The sequence below is a fragment of the Lissotriton helveticus genome, chromosome 8 (assembly GCF_964261635.1).
Source record: "Lissotriton helveticus chromosome 8, aLisHel1.1, whole genome shotgun sequence".
NCBI lineage: Eukaryota > Metazoa > Chordata > Amphibia > Caudata > Salamandridae > Lissotriton > Lissotriton helveticus.
Window position 1 is genome coordinate 1,685,361,145 of NC_136069.1, and position 17,643 is coordinate 1,685,378,787.

A 17,643-nucleotide genomic window follows, 5' to 3' on the forward strand; every position below is an offset into this window, starting at 1 on the left:
ACAGGTCAGTAGTTCGGGACAATGGACCAACTTCTAGAGTAACTGGTTTGGAAATCTCGTTTACAATAGGCTTTCCTGAAAATCCAAGGGAAACATTTCTAGAGCCTGAGAGCGGAGCCCCTGGAACCTCGTCGTGACTAATAGTCGTCCTACTTGCCCCTGTATCAATCAGAAACTTTCTGTCTTTCCCTAATACTTGACTATGAACATAGGGACCTTCTTGATCTACAGGAATCTCGATGAGAGGCAAGCCTACCTCCCTCTCTAGGCTGTTTCATGAATACGATTGATACTCTGGATACTCGGATTGTGCATACTGGTACATCTGCTGTGTAACCTGCTGTGTTGCAGCGATAGGCTGCGGTGCTGGAACTGTCTGTTGTGCATTCTGTGGCTGAGAAGTCTGTGAAACTTGTTCTTGTCTAGGCGGACGTGGTCTTTCTTTAGTTTTACCAGTGGCTATATTGTGTTTCAGAACTGCACACTCGTTTATAAAATGACCTGGCTGTTTACAATAATTGCATGTCCCTTTAACGGGAGCTGCAGGATGACTGACTTGATTCGCTTGATTCGGACCCCTCTTCTGACTGTCTTGAGGAACAGATTGTGCAACTAGTACTTTCATTTTCGTGTCTTTCATACGTCTTCTCTCATGTTCTTGCTCTTCTCTGATTCTATTCTGGTGATACTGGAGCATCTGTAACATTTGGGACGGAGTATTAGCTTGCCAGGTACTTTCGACTTTCAAAACTCGATTCTTAACTTGTGGACTCGAATTCTCGACTAGTTTAGTAACAAAAAGATGAGGGTATGACTCACTACTCGTCTTGAGACCACTGTTAATGCTAAAGCATTTCTCAAATCTAGAATAAAAAACACTAGTATCTTCGTCTGGTTTCTGTTTACAGGCTGAGATTGCATCCCAGTCTTCCTTTTTAGTGGCTAATAATCTAGGCAAAACTTGTATTAATAATTCTGGTAATTCTTTGCATTTGTCTCCAAGACCGGTACCTGGTACTCGTATCTTATCTTCAGCCTCTAGAGCTGTCCAATCGATCTTTTTCTCTCCCACCTCCCAATCTTTTTCCTTGAGTTTCTCATATATGCCCGCAGGCAACAGGACTTTTAACATTTTAATAATATCTGGATACGTATATTCTCCCATACGGAGCATGTCTTTTAATTCTCGGTGGAACCCTGCTGGATCTTTGTCGTGACAGGGAATTAATTTCTTCATTTCTAAGAGTTCCATCTTGGTAACTGGGGTGTAAACAAATACTCGTTGCATTTCACCATCTGCTGTCCTAACTGGGTGTACTTCTCGTAGCGGATGCTGTCTGTCTATGTAAAACGGTTTACTTTCTGGGGGTGAGACGTGAACAAAATGCGGGTTCAAAAACGTTCTATATTTATGGCGCTTTTCTAGAATGACACTGATTAAATCGGTACCTAAACCTTTCCATCTATACTGGAGCAACTCGTTCAGGATATCATGTAACGGACCTGGATCAGAATGTTGACCCTCATACAGTGTAATGAGGTGCTGGATCATATACATACCCACCAGTCGCTGCTCGGCTGGGGGCAGTTTCAGAAACATTTGTGCCACTATTTCGTCCGGAAAAGTGGTAGAGTCAGTAATCCATCGGACTGCTGATCGGGCTAGTTCTTGTTCATGCATAGTACTGAGTTCACTATAACCGATTCGTGATTTCAGAATGTGATCGGTAGCTTGAAATACTTGTTCCAGAGAACCTTGCTCTGGTGCTGGATGATGAAAGACTTTCTTGTGTTCTAGGCGTAAATGTCGGTCTGGAAATCTAGATTTACCTACATACGCTATTCTGGCGGGATTCTCGTCCTCTACCTCTTCAGTAGAAGAGTCATTTTCTTTCTCGCTTACTAGAGCTTCTTTACGTTGTTCGTGTAACCTTATTATTTCTTTACGTATTTTATTGTACATACTCTCTATACTATTGAGTGTCTTGTGCTTACCCTCGGCTATATTATCACTCCACTTTGTCAGAACTTTCATTTCGGCCGGATCTTTAGTCGGGGAATCTTGTTCCCGTATTAAACAATTGATCAGAAACTTTAATAGCATGAACTGGATCTCAGATTTTCTGTGAGACATGACTTCACCAATACTTTCTGGATCTTGTCCTGTACGAATGAAACGATACATTCTGTCTAGATCTTCTTTCATATTCGGTAGGGTGACCAAATATTCGGACACCTGTCTTATACGTACGGAATATAGAACCATACTATCCTCGCCTGGGACTGGATCCTAACAGCATTCAGTAAGAACTCGTCTGATCTCTGCAATAGACTTATATTTGGGCGTACGCTGTAACGCACGTTCATGTAACTCGACTGCTCCTAAACGTCTACTTGGCGGCGGGGTACCAGGAGGACCTCCTCCCGCGGCCCCTATACTGGAATCGTCGACTGATACTCTTCGTGCTGGCAGAGTGACTGATGTGGCGGGAATTTGTGCTACGGGCTGGACCGGGGGTACCGTAACAGGTACTGCACCAGGTGCCCCGGTGGCTGGAAGACCATGAATTACATTATTTACAGGAGCTGGTGGAACAGGATTTGCATATTCTGGGACTGTGTCGTCCAAATAGGACGAGATAAAAATATCAGCTGCGGTCGGTTTGTGACGTAGCTTGGTCGGAACTAAGGGTGGCGGAAAATTACTGGATGCCTCCGGGGTTGCTTTTGGCAAGCCCTCAGCAAGAAGAGGATACATACCCTTAATAAGGGCATTTCTCTGTCTGTCTGACTGTTCGGTTTTAACTCGTTCACCTATCTCGATTAGTTCCCTATCTTGGGCTCTTTCTAAGGATTCTCTACTTAATTCTGACTTTCTGATTTCTTTTTCGGTTCTTTTATAAGATTCTTTGCGCCATAACTCGATGGCATCTTTCTGTGACTGTCTGGCTTTCTTTTTCCATAATGCTTCTTCTACTCGCATGATGCACTCGGCATCCCATGTACCCGATACGGGCCATCTATACTTTTCTTCTAACTGTTTGGTGTACTCCACCCATAAATCTAGATATAATATGGCACTTATGCCATGCTTTTGATACATAAAATGACCTGGACTGTCCCTAGGCGGGACAGGAACTGCTTCTTCTAACAGACCTTTTCTAGTTTTTAACTGACGTAATTTGGAAAACAAAGGCATGACTGAACTGCAGTCTAGACACAATACAATACACAATAAACACGATAATTACACCACTTTCATACCACGACATTGAAATACATGAATGACATTTAAAATAACAGTTCTGACAAAATACTACCTGGAATACTGAGAACAGAATACATGAATTTCTCGAGAACAGAACGGACTAGAACAGAAACTAGATGCACTGCTAAAACAGTACGAAACTTACCGGTCTCATACAGAGACACGTCAGGACCCGCATCCACCTAAGTGGACACTTCGTGTTGGATCTGTGTACCCCAAACCCACGGACCAGAGACAATGCAATTGACCCTGTCTAGATACTACCCCAGCAACGGTACTCACCGGGCAGCAAGAACGGAAGGCCTCGGACTGGACTGGACTGCTACGACGACGGACGGACGAACTTCGGACTTCTGTTACGGGTGGGCCTCCGAATACCTCGGACCTTGGACTCTCGGCTTGGGCTCTGGTCGGGACTCGCCGCGTTCCTCCACCGCCTCGTCTGGATGCTGGACCGCAACCTCCGTCTCCTCCGTGGGCCTGAGGGATACTTGAAGCAGAAATATCTGCACGTGCACGGTATGGTTCCGTCACGGCTGCAGAGGATCAGGGGGCTTGCGTGGCTTCACCGGCGCGTGGGGAAAGGGCAAGTCCCTATTCGGGCGCCATTATGTGGTAAATAAATAAATAATACCTCTATTTTTGACTGGATATAACAATAACAGATAGCTCAATAAATAAGAGTCAAGATTCGAGGTAGTAGGAGTATGCAGGTTTAATACAGCATAAAGGACAGCAACAGGACAACCTGCACAGGAAAAGGATGGCAGCTAGCTAGCTCTTAATAACAGTGCACAAGTATATATACTAAAACAATTGCATTACAGTACATACAGTAGGCATAACAGTGGGTGCGGCCTGTAACAGTCGCGAAAGATAAGGGTGAAAGCAGGTGTAACAAGAGGCGTGAACATAGACATGTGATGTAAATGTAACAGAATATGTCATAAATGGGGCGGAAACACGGAGGGGGCTACCTAAGGAGCCGGGACCTCTAACCTAGTGGTGCGCGCAAACTGACAATGACGTGTTACTAGGGAGAAGCTGGGGGCTATGACTTCTGCGCTAGAAGCAGAGACTGAAGTCTGGAGAGTCAGAGCGACATGTACCTAAACACTATCTAGTATCTGATGTTTAGAGAACATGTTGATAGAATCCAAAAGTTATCAGGGTAAAGGCTAACAGATTCTAAGACTGGTGCATGCATTATTCTACATGTAGTGCGTATTGAGGAATATTAAATGACCATTAATACAGTATTTCTCTTACATGGAGACGTAAAGGCTAGACCATGACGGAAACTATTGATGCGATTCAGTAGCTTAGGAATGCAGAGAAGGAGGGCTGGACTGATAACTAGAATCATAACATACTCTTGGCAGACTGGCAGGCAGAGCCAGGCCGAGCCGGGCACTGTGAGGCAGGAAGTAAGTGAAGGGTCAGGGATACAGGTGGGGGCTGTATCGCTCCTCAGCGAGGGTTCAGGAGACAGGAGCTGAATCTGAGTCCGGGCCCTTTTGAGGCCTAGAAACGGGGACTTTACAATGAAATAACGTGCACACTGAGAAACGTGGCAACGTAGCTTTACATAGGCCTAATACTCGTAGCTTTCACGAGAACTGGAAACTGGCATACTAGAGATGGACACAACTGTAATTGCGTCTTTAATCGATCATGGGGAATACATATGCATATTAATCATGCACATATAACATAACATGGGGAACACGTAGGGACACAGAACATGGCAAAATTTACTTTTCCACACTCTGTAACATCTTCCAGAAGGTCTGCAAAAAGGGGTAGAGTCTCTCCTTCACCTTCTGAAGAACGTCCTGGTAAGGTTTCAAAAAAGACTTCTCATAGGTCTGAAGGGCGTAGTCCTGGAGAATCTCCTCACTGAGGTGTAAAGGAGAGGGAAGGACTGTCTAAGGGAGTGATATCTGAGAAGAAATACAGCTCTATTCCTCCATCTCCGTGGAAGAGGTGTGGCGCCGCTGCCAGGGCGACTGACTCCGGAAGCTGGGGATCACGGTTCGATCTCTGGCACCGGCGGCAGATTAGCCTAGCACCATGTGACTCTGGGCAATAGCTTGCTTAATCTTCCCGACGGCCCCCAGTGCCTAGAGACCCTAACGGGGGATTGTGCGCTTTACAAATGTGGATTATTATTATTATTATTATTATTATCATCTTCTCCTCCTGCAGCTCCAAAGACTTTCAAACAACCCTCCTCACTCTCTTCTGAGGTGGAATCAATGAAGAAAGCTTACTCGTCGACAACGCTGTCAACGACTCCGTTGACAAAAGCATCAAAGGTACAGTCCCAGTCTTCTCTTTCATCTCTGACTCCGTCAACAGGCTCGTCGACGGTGATTTAATTGTCTATGGGGCTGTTTCAGAGCTCCGCGTCGATGGCTTCGACGCCGGTGATGCCTGTTCATCGTCGATGGTGCTGGCGACGTCAACGAGAAGGGTGATGATGGCTACCACGTCGACGACGACGCCGGCTTGGGTGTCGACGGTCTCAATGATGGCAGCGTCGATGACGTCCATTTCATCGACGACGATTCTCACATCGTCGTCAACAATCCTGTTGAGGGCCTCGTCAACAGTGGAAACAATTACTATTTCTCTCAAAAAGTGCCAAATTACGCCTGACATAACATCCCCCAGGAGGGTGAGTCCACTACCTCCGGCACTGGAAGAAGAGGGATCTGAAGCAAATGATGTTCCTTTTGCCTATGCAAATTGCCCTTCTCAATTACACGTCAGGTGTCAGGACACAGACTCTGAGGGGGATTACGGAGAGGAGCAACAATATGATCCTTCCTCAGATTATCAAGAGTACTAGCAGCAGGAGATGGTCTCCATGCCTTCCTCCTTACTAGCGAACTTGCAATTTATGCTTGTGGGCTATTGAAGGAGATTTGCAATGCAACCTCCAGTTCCAGTTGTGGTGCCAGGTATGACTGTTCCTCCTGCTCAGCCTTCTACCTCCCAATTGCCGACTCCTCAACCAATGCTTATGGCTCAGGACGCTCCACCTATCATGTCTCTTGTTCACGATGACGACGCAGAGTGGGATGACTATGTCATTCCTGATATGGCTTCTCTTGCAACAGCACCTGTTGATTCCCCCTCTGCAGACATAGGGGGTTTCCATAATTTGATGGAGAGGGCCGCAAAGAGGTTTGAGCTGCCCATGCTCACGGTGCAGTCTGAATGCTTTCTCTATGACTTCAAAGAGCCTTACAGGAAAGTGGTTCGCTTTACTCCTATTGTTGGTCACGTCTGGGATGAGGTGATGAAGAATCCTGCTTCAGTGATTCCAGTTTTGTCTCACCCTGAGAAGAAATATAAGGCTCCAGACTATAGTCCGGCCTGTTTGGTCAGTCAGCCTAAACTGGACTCTTAATTCTCAGGCTTCCCAAAGAAAGTCTAGAAATACTTCAGCTCCCCTCACAACACCTCCAGATAAAGAGGGTAGATGCCTGGATAACGTTGTCAAGAGGTTCTCTTCCATGTCCAGTCTGTTGGTCGGGGCTCCTAACGCCTTAGCAATACTTGGTTGCTATGATCGCCAGATGTGGTTCAATCTTTCCCCATATCTAGACCAATTGCTTGAAGATGCGAAAAAAGAGGCTAAAAATATTCTTCAGGAGGGAGAAATAACGCCGGCTGAAGTGACTGACTGTGCAAAGGACATTGCAACAAATGCATTTCGCTTCCTTGTGGGCGCTGCTCTCCTTCGGTGTCGAGGCTGGCTGCGGGCTACATGGTTCCCTCCGGAGGTCCAGAACAAGATCCTGGATCTTCCCTTTGATGGGGGAGCGCTCTTTGGGAAACATATTGATGATGCGCTCCAGGACATCAAAAAAGACACGGAGACCACAAAATCCTTAGGGACTCTGCAGTACCACAAGGTCCCCTTCAGTGGAGCCAGAGGGAGAGGTAATGCCACATATAAAGGAGGGTACCAGCAACAACGGTATTCCTCATGTGCATCGAATTTGCAATCTTACCGGCCGACTTATAACCAGCAGCAAAATCAATCCTCTTCTTTCTCTAGATCATCTAACAGAGGAAGACAAGGATGCCAGGGGCGGGATTACTCGAAGCGTCAATAGCGGCTTGCTGGCTCTTACTACTATCCCTTCTCCTCCTGTAACATCAGTGGGACCATTGAATGCTGAAGATGAGTCAGGGTGAGTCAGCCCAGTGGTGAATAGAGAGATCTGCATCTAGATGGCAGGGAGGAGTTGCACCTGGGACCTGAATAGGGCTGTGCCTTGCCTCCACAATGCAGGCTCCACCTCCTGTGGTGCATCTGATGTTTATGTCCAGCACTGTGAAAGGAAAGAAGGAGTAATGTCAACAGAGCGCTCCAGGACTGACCAGAACTGGTTTTGAGTAGGCAAATGCCTCTCTGCTTTCAGAGAACAAAGAGAAACTGTGTATACAAGAGGGGACCCAAACCCCAGAGAATTAGATCACTTTTGGATAATAAGAAGAAACTTTTGGTGAGGAGCGAAACCAGAGAGACTGAGGAGAGACTATCCCTAAGCTGAAGTGCTGCTTGGGGTATTGGCTTGCAGTGGTAGCCTGACTGCCAAAGAAACGAAAGAGGAACTTTGTGTACTTTCATCAACTTGTAAGGATCAGCAAGGGCTTGAGAAAAGAGCTTGCCTCCTGCTGAAGTCTTTGGGACAACAGACTTCACCCACCAGCTCCCCAAGAGTTCTTTGGAAGTGCCTGCAGTAGTGCAGGACTTTTTGAGGAACTGCGCATTGCAAGGAGCTGGAAGTGCGACTCACAAGCAAGAAGCATGATGCTGAACTGCCGCTGCCGCTTCACAACACGAGAGCGCCTCGCATCGCCTGAGAAGAGGATTGACGTCGCAGCAGACATCGCCGCATCACCGAGAAGTGTGTTGCAGGGCCTGTCGCGGCAAGCAAGAACCGATGAGTTATCGCAGGGCCCCCAAAGTGCCTCTCATTGCCGGAGAAGAGGATCGACGTCAAAGCAGACGCCGCCGCATCACCGGGAAGCATGTCGCAGGGCCCGTCGCGGCTCGCATCGTTGTCGAAGCACCACGCCTCACCAGAGAAGAAGATCGACGTCGCGGCAGATGCCGCCATATCCCCGGGAAGCGTTGCGGCTCACGTCATTGTCAACACACTGTGCATCGCTGGAGAAGAGGATGGACGTTGCAGTAGATGACGTCACATCACCGGGAAGCGTGTCGCGGCCCGCATCAAGAAGGAGACAACATCTTTATTTCTTTGCACCAAAACTTCATCACATCACGGCGCTGCTCGCCACATCGACACGGAAGCGCAGTAGGAAACCGACGCATCACCGTCCCCTACGCAACAGTAGGGATCTGTCACATCACCTTCCCCGCAACACTTTCGCTGTATTGCGTTACGCATTTTAAGGTACATTGACTCAAAGTGTCGCATTTTAAGATCTAAAGAGAACTAAGCTAATTCTACCATCTTAAGTACATTATTGTGGATTTTTGTTGTTTATGGTCTAGTGTTAAATCTATATAAAAGATACTTATTTTTAATATACAACTTGTGTGGTGTCCATCTGTAGTGTTGTCACTTGATTACTGTATGTGTTCACAAATGCTTTGCACACTGCCTCTGAGATAAGCCTGTCTGCTCGTGCCAAGCTACCAAGGGGGTGAGCAGGGGTTATTTTAGGAGTGTACCCGCTTACCCTGACTAGAGTCAAGGTTCCCTATTTGTCACAAGTACCTACCTGTGCCAACTAGAGAGCCCCAAATCTAACACCTTGTTTGCATCTCCGAAACTCCCGCCGGACTCGAAAGTATTTGCAACACAGGAGGTAGGTTTCCGATTTCCCAGATGCCGAACCGAGTATCCAACAAAGCTGAGACCCGTAGCCCTCGTAGGTACTGTGGAATCGGAACCCCTAGACACCATGCACATTTGCAAGTGCATTAGCTTCTCAATGTTCCTTGAGGCTGTGCATAGGGTTACCCGTAGCCAGACCCGAGCACCTTTTCCACTGAAGATTGCTGGCCTACACTGCATGAGTTTTCCGTGAGCCAGCACTTTGTGTTCTCGCTCAATTTACCTTCGCAATCCCTGGTCCGTTGACTGGTGGGTCCCTGAGGGCAACTTTGACTTTCCTTGGGTTTCCCTGGTTGCTCCAGACGTGCCCTGACTCTCCACCACTTGGTGAGTCCCCCGGACCTTGCTGGTCCGCACTGAAGCCTATTTTCTCTCCCTGCGTGGGTTGCTGTTGCCAAGGCTTAATGGGTCAAATCTGGGGACCGACGCCGCAGAACTCGGCATCCTTTGTGGAAAAGCTTGAATCCAGCTCTTGGTTGTCATCAACACATCCTTGTCCTCGTGGCTGCAGAGTCAAGCTTCACCTCTTCACACCTGAATCACCCAACATCGGTGGGCATTCATCTATCGTGTCCCTGGTCCCTGGCAAGTGTCCCAGACTCTGTCACCTGTGCTTTCAGGTTCTTCACATCTTTGATCCAGGCTTGAATCTCCTCGGACACTTTCCTCTTCGACGGCAGCACTACTTTGCAGCAGATCGCCATTGAACTCATCGACGATTCCCGACATCAAAAGACACCTATGCACCCGGCTTCCCTGGGTGAGTTAACTCAAGTACTCTGGTGCTCCCACGGGTGTTGGCCCTAGAACGTCTTAAGTCTAAAGGGGTTTGCTCAAATCCTCTCCTAAGTGTCCTTAATCTTTAAATTTCCAACTGTGGCTTTCCCCATAGAAGCCAACGGCGAGTCGCGGCTGTGTTCTCACACTCCATGTGTGTCCCCGTGGGTCCCCTGTGTCACTACCTTGGCTGGTTCCTTGTGGTCCCAGCGATTCTACAGGCTCTAAGCCTTGTGTTGAATCAAGTCATGGTTCTTATTCCACTTTCTTACTATATGGTTTGGTTCACCCCAGGGCCTAAAGTATATTGTGCTAATTTACTGTGAAATATTATGTGTAACATAAGTGCTTTGGCCTCTAGCCCCATAAAGAGACTAGTAGGGTGTGTTTAGTGATAAATACATATATTTTATATATATACCTGGTGTGGTTCTCCTTTCATTTAGCCATTCGAGAGATTATAGACTGGTAAAACAAGCTGCTTTACCTTCCTTCAAGACTTAGCCTGAAGGCTGCTCTCCATAGCTACCACTAGGATAGCTTTCAAATAAGGTTGTCTTTAACCTATAACCTCCAAGGGGTTGTTTGGACTGGTGCAAGGTGCCCACTATAACTAGTGGACAGCATATGCCAGGCCAACTTCTCACAGAGGTGCTTAACATTCTATACCCAATGTACTAAGGACTTCAGGAAGTCTTCTCAACTATTTATGCCCTTTAGTGACCCTCGTAAGGGCTTTCCTCTTATCAAACAGGGGCTTGCTCTGTGGATTCCCAGTGCTATCCAATATTGTCACAAAGCAGCGGGTAAGCCCCTGGAAGGGCGGATCCGTGCTCACTCCATGAGGGCAAATTCTTCTTCAACAGCCCTCTTTGCAGGAGTTCCTATCCGGGAGATCTGCAGGGCGGCGACCTGGAGCAGTCCCCATACGTTCACAAGGCAATACTGCCTGCAACACAGAGGGACCCAGCAGTCGGCCAGGCAGTCCTGAGGAACCTCTTTCAGTAATGGTGAGTTTTCCCTTTCATCCCTCCTTCCATGTTACTGTTTTTTCAGCTCTTGCACATTTTATTGATCATTGAAATTGTCGTTATGGTGAATATACTATTGCTTTGTTCTTGGTTTTATGATGGTAATGGTTCCAAAAATGTGCTGATAACTGCTAGCTACTCTGATGCAAACATGGGAATCTATGAAAGTTCCAATACTGGAGTAAAAAAACAAGTTGCTTACCTGTAACTTTGGTTCTCCAGTATTGGAAACTTTCATAGATTCCCATGTGACCCACTCTCCTCCCCTGGGAAAGCTCATCCTCTACCATCTTTAGTGGTGTGTTTACACAATGGCTCTGAAACTCTGAGGTTCTGAGCTTCTCTCAGGAGGGTTCTAAGGGATGAGGCTGATCTGATTGGTTGCAACAGAGGCAAAAAGGCTACCTGCCCCGAATCTTCAAACTAGTCCCCAGAACGGGATACTTAAATAGACACACTGTCACCGGAGTATATCAAGTGCAGAAATAGTAATTCACATCGGGTTTTACTAAATATAAAATGATTTTATTGATTTGTTAACAGACATATGCAGCAATAATTAAATAGTCAGGATTGGATTAAATACCATGTCAAGATTCAAGACTCCAATACATAAGGCCCCACACTCCTGTTTCATACATAACATTCATCCCCTCAAATATTCCCAAAATTCATCAGTTAGACAATTCACAACACACTCAGTATTGAAAAATGTACACAAACGCCACAAGAGGGTCAGATGACCAAAGGAAACAAATCATCATGGTAGTGGTGGTAGGGATAGATACAGTCCAGCTGCCCCCTTGCGAAAAATGCCAACGCGCGTTTCGGTGTGTTGCCCCAGCCGGGGCTATCCCTTCATCAGGGCAAAAATGAACAATAAGGGGTGGGACAGGACACCACAGACGGGGAGGGCGTAGAACACCACTGCTAGGTACAATAATGGAGGCAATAAATGGAGAGCCCCAATAAATACGATGTCTTCGCTCCACTCGGGTCAGTTCGAGATGGTTTCTCTACACCACCAACGTTCCTAGGATTTTATTTCTTTCAGGGATGGCAGGGCGCTGTAAGGTCAGCTCAAAAACAAATGCTCCCAGGGTTTCAATAGCAGGATCAGTCACCAGCCAGTGAACGCTGCAGCCGCTCGACACTGGGGCTCAAACGGCCCGTCTCCTTGATCACGAGTCGTTCCTTGGAGCGCGACTGGAGTAAAAAAAAAGTTGATTACCTGTAACTTTGGTTCTCCAGTATTGGAAACTTTCATAGAGTCCCATGTGACCCACCCTCCTCCCCTGGTAAAGCTCATCCTCTACCATCTTCAGTGGTGTGATTACACAACAGCTCTGAAATTCTGAGGTACTAAGCTTGGTTGTTAATTTTTTTTGGTCTCTTTTAGAAAAAGAGGTGGATAGGTTGCAAAACAAGAATGGGTGTAGGCCTAGGTTCTGTTTTGGTAATGGTTTCTTTTGCTTTTTAATGTATACCTGGGACTCCCATTCCGACAACGGGGAATGATACAAGCATGGGAATCTATGAAAGCTTCCAATCCTGGAGAACCAAAGTTACAGGTAGGTAACTTGTTTCCTTAATTACCATACATTAATTTGTCTGCCACCATGCACGGACAAGGGGTTGGCCACAGGCCTGCGGCCAACCCCTGCCAAAGGCAGCAAAACCTCATCAGCCTTTTGCCGTGTGCAGCCAGGAATTGATCACAAAGCCTGGCCCTGTGTAACCTATTGCCCTTTTTTTTTTAACAGAGGAGGGTGCAATGCGGCCCCCCTCCCCAAGCCTTGTTAGGACCTGGGAACCCTATCACCCAGGCCACTATTAAAATGAACCCCATCCCCCGCGGTCCGGAAATTCTTTGGAGGGGAGGCTGCTATTCGGCACCCGCACTATAATTACTGGGGAGGAGGGCCAACTGCCCCCCTCCCAAGGCCCCACAGGACTCAGCCAGCTCCCCGCATCCAGCTCTGCTGACAATAACTGATGAGTTCAACACTTTATGTTGGCACTTCCATATTCACCTAATTATAACTTTTGTTTTTTTCAGTGAATATATACATATATCACCTTCGACGCTCATGACGAACTGAGCTCGTCATGAACGCATAGGTTTCCGTTTGCGGTTAGCGCACAGCGGAAATGTGCGCCGCATCGATGAGGTTAAAGGTCTGTGTTTCCAAAGGAAGAGGTTTTTTTTTATTTACTTATTACTTTGGCGTTGATCGAGGAATTTTCTGGAAACTTGTCAAAAAAATATTTGACAACTATAGCTCCTTCCTGGTAAATTTCAAGGTGATCCATGAAAAAAGAAAGTCCTAAAACCAAAATTTGAAATGATTTTTCCATGGACTTTTAGGCAGCGCTGCCGCAAACACTGCTGATCTGAATTTCACCAAATTTGGCATTAAGCTCGATCTAGATATGGTGTAAATCCATTCAGTAGTTGTGGAGACAATAACCTTAAAAAATATTTCTATGTCTGGATAGTTGGGTTCAAGAGACTCTCTCGCTGCTCTCCCTCTCGAAACAGCTGCTTTGCACTCAGCAGGAGATACATCGGGAACTAGTCAAACACTACTCAGACACTACTCAGCTCTATACAAGTCCACCGCCAGTATTGACCCGACAGCACTGGTGGATTTCTTCTACCCCCCCCCTCTGTCTTCCCACCATTACACAGGCGCAGCAGGCAGAGCTGGAAGAACCAATCACACTCTTCAAAGTCCGGGAGGCTATCAGAGTGCTGACCACGGGTAAGGCACCCAGACCGGATGGGCTATCGGCCAAGTACTATAAAGCACATGCTCATGTATTAGCCCCCGCCTGCTCACCCTCCTTGAGGCTTCTTTAGAAGCCTCTGTCTTTCCTCTTTTTTGGTGCAGCCACGTACTCAGCGCTGGCCTCACTTAGGGTGCCTGGTACTTGTCCTGGAGAAGGTGGACTACGTGTTGGAATGGGACTTCTTGCTTGCTACCTCTTCCCGATACATTTTTGGAACTCGTTCCTTCCGTCTCATGTGGCTATTGTACACCCTCTGTCCGCCAAAGTCAAGACGGGCCTACTTGTGTCAGAGACCAGTGGCACCAGGCGAGGTTGCTCAATGTCACCATTATTGCTCTCACTGGCCGTAAAACCTCTGGAAGTGGCCGGCTGAGGGAGTGGAGTAGAATGGGGTATCCCCATGGGTGACAGGGCGCATGCGATCTACCTATATGCAGATGACCTGCTTCTATACATCATGGATATGAGGGGTTTGCCCGAAGCCCTAACACAAATCCTTAATGAATTTGCGTCCCTTTCTGGCCTAAAAGTGGACCGAGCAAAGTCCTGTTTTTACCTATTCAATCCATCCAGTCCCGACCCTGCACTGGTTATTAACAGCACACTAGTGCAGTGGCAACTTGCTGTCTTTCGACACCTTGGGGTTCAGATCTACCATTAGTCAGCAGACTTGTTGGAGGGAAATTTACTATAGGAGATAACCGCCATCAAGTCGCAGATGCTCTTTTGGAGGAGCTTGTTCCTGTCGGTCATGGGCTGCTTAGCCCTGCTTAAGATGGTGCTGTTACCCCGGCTATTGTATTTTTTAACCAAACTGCACGTATATATCCAACAGTCACAGTACATCGGTAAGAGACCTCTTAGTACATTGTCATTACCGACCTATCCCCATAAAATTTGACAGTATTATTGGCTTCTTTTCCCATCTGCAAGGCACAGCGTACAAATATAGCAATAAAGTGAGTGAATATAAAACCACTTAACAGAGAATTAATAAACTTACCAGCGCTATCCAATATTGTCACAGAGCAGCGGGTAAGCCTCTGGAAGGGCGGGTCCGTGCTCACTCCACGAGGGCAATTTCTTCTTCAACAGCCCTCTTTGCTGGAGTTCCCATCCGGGAGATCTGCAGGACGGCGACCTGGAGCAGTTCCCATATGTTTACCAAGGAAAATCAGTAAGTTACTTAACTGTAACTCTGAGTTTATGGTATACTGCCTAGAGTGTCCTTGTTCGAAAAGCTATACAGGAAGCATTATCTACCAAATCAAAAAAATAATTTTAGAATTTATGCGAGCTATTACTAAAAAGGATCATAGTTATCCTGTAGCTCGCCATTTCGAAACTGTTCACAATAGCAACAGTGAGCATCTTAAATTATTTTGTATTGATCAGGTCCTGAAAGATGAGATATGGAGGGACAGGGTTAGGAAACTACGGACATTAGAGTCCAAATACAGAATAGATCTGCAAACAAAAGACCTGCTAGGTCTGAATAATGAGGAAGAACTTTGGATTCACCTAGAATAAACTGGAGAGGCTTTCATTACATAGGAATTGCTCTACAGCGCGTATTTTTTGTATTTAAGGACATCACTGAGCATCATGGCCATATGTTCTCTTCCTGCGTGTATATGGGAAGACTTTACTATCTTTGTTTACATAGATTTGGGAATATTAACTGCTGCTTTGAGATTGAAATTTATGTTTTTGGAAAAATACATAGATATATTTTGCCTCCGTTACATAATGGATTACCGTTGCCCATTCAGGGCTTGATTGCTGAACAGAGTGGGATAGATTAGAATTTCTGTATTAATGTGAATTGATGGGAGATATATTTTTGATATATGACTAATCATTATGTGGTCCCATTTCCCCAAGTGACATTATCCCCACTCTGCCTGGATAATTACTTGTACCAATAATGTTTTTATAACACATATCACTATTACATGTTTTTTTTTCGTTGTAAGATTCCTGCCAATTTAACTTGTGAATGACAATCATTTTTAGGCCTTCTTTTCCTTTGATGAAGCTATTTCATGGATTTTAAAATGGCTGGGAAAAAATGCAAACTGACATTAAAAAAAGGTGTTGTGCCAAAAAGCTGGACTGTTCCCATGAGGCACAGGGTCAAGACTGATTTGCATATGGCTGGTTCTAAACCGGGGACGCATGGTGAGCAAAAGAACAATGGATTTTACCCAGATCTCTTGACTGGGGGTGAATGTTCAATTTGCTCTGCATTACATCCGTCATGTGTGTGTCTTTTACCTTCTCGCCTTAAGTGCGCCGGGTATGCCCAGATGTGAGTCCCGGGGTCACGGTGCAGCAGGATTTAAACTAGCCTGGCTGATAAGGGCTGATGCCCCAAAACCGGTCCCAGGATGCTTGTTTCTGGTCCAGGGCGGACCTGGCTTGGCAGTTCGGGCTGGACTGTTCCCATGAGGCACCGGGTCAAGTCTGATTTGCATATGACTGGGTCTAAACTGGGGTGGCTTGGTGAGCAAAAAAACAATGGATCTCACCATGATCTCTTGACTGGGGGGGAATGTTTGATTTGTTCTGCATTCCGTCCATCATCTGTGTGTCTTTTGACAATCACATACTGACTAAGAGACCAACTGAGAGACTTATACTTCCACTCATACATTCTCTAATAGAGAGATGCACTCAGACACTTATTTACCCACTAACAGACTCATTGAAAGACTCATTTAAAGACTCATGAGTATAATCTGATATTCGCTCATAGACTTATCAATGCAATGACAGGCTCACTTAGAGACTTATGCATGCACTGACAAAACCTAGTGGATCGTTAATAAAGCTATATTAAGATATTGATGAATGTTTTTATAGATTTAATTAGCTAGTGATGTCTATTGTGATAGTTAGCATCAGCCCCTAATTGTAAGTCCAGGCCATAACTCCGCTCTGCCAGCGGAGCGTGCGGAGATTTGCCTACTCTGCGTTCCTTGTAGAACGCGGAGTATAGAGCAACATTCCTACTCCACAGCGGAGGGGAGTTGGCCAGCCCCCGCCTCCACCCTGTCTATTAAAAATGAATAATAGTTTATTAAAAATGGAAAAATAAACACTTACCTAAACTGCCAGCATCCCCGGGCTGCCCTCTTCTTCCTCGCTGTCTCTCTCCTACTTGGGTCGATTATCTTGTGAAAATGCTCATGCGCGCAAATAAACTATTCATTTTTAATAGGTGGGGTGGAGGCGGGTGGTGGAGAGGAGTTCCACAGAGTTTGTTCCCAACTGTGTGGACCTTCGCATAGTCCCGCTATGCCAGCTCTGTCCGGGGTTATATAATTGTTTAATGTGATGGGGGCTATTGAATTCCTGCTTTTGCTTTGCATTTATGCAACGTATCCACAATGGACTCTACCCTTCCACTCATCAATTCACTCATGCACTACCAATGCACACATCCAATCACTCAGGCACTACCCATGCCAGCATCCATTCACCCAGGCACTACCCCTGCACTCATCAAATTATTCAGGTACCACCCATGCACTCATCCAGTCACTCAGATGCTACCTATGCAGTTATCCTTGCCTTGGGCTGGATGGTGACCCTTGCACTGATGGTGCTACAGAGGCCTGTGTTACAAACCTGGGACATCTTTGTGTCCAATACACTGGTTTGAGGGAACTCTATCAGGTCAACTTGTGGTTTTCAAGTGCAGACAAAGACTAAGGGCTTGGCTGCTTGTTCACACCTGAAACAAGCAGAGGATGCGATGTGCCCTTCTCCTTTCTCCAGTGCAACCTTAGATAGAAGAGATGCAGCCCCAAGCCCAGGCCTGCAATTGATTGTTTTAGTTATTTATTTATTTTTATTGGCATTTAAGTCAAGAAAGTACAAT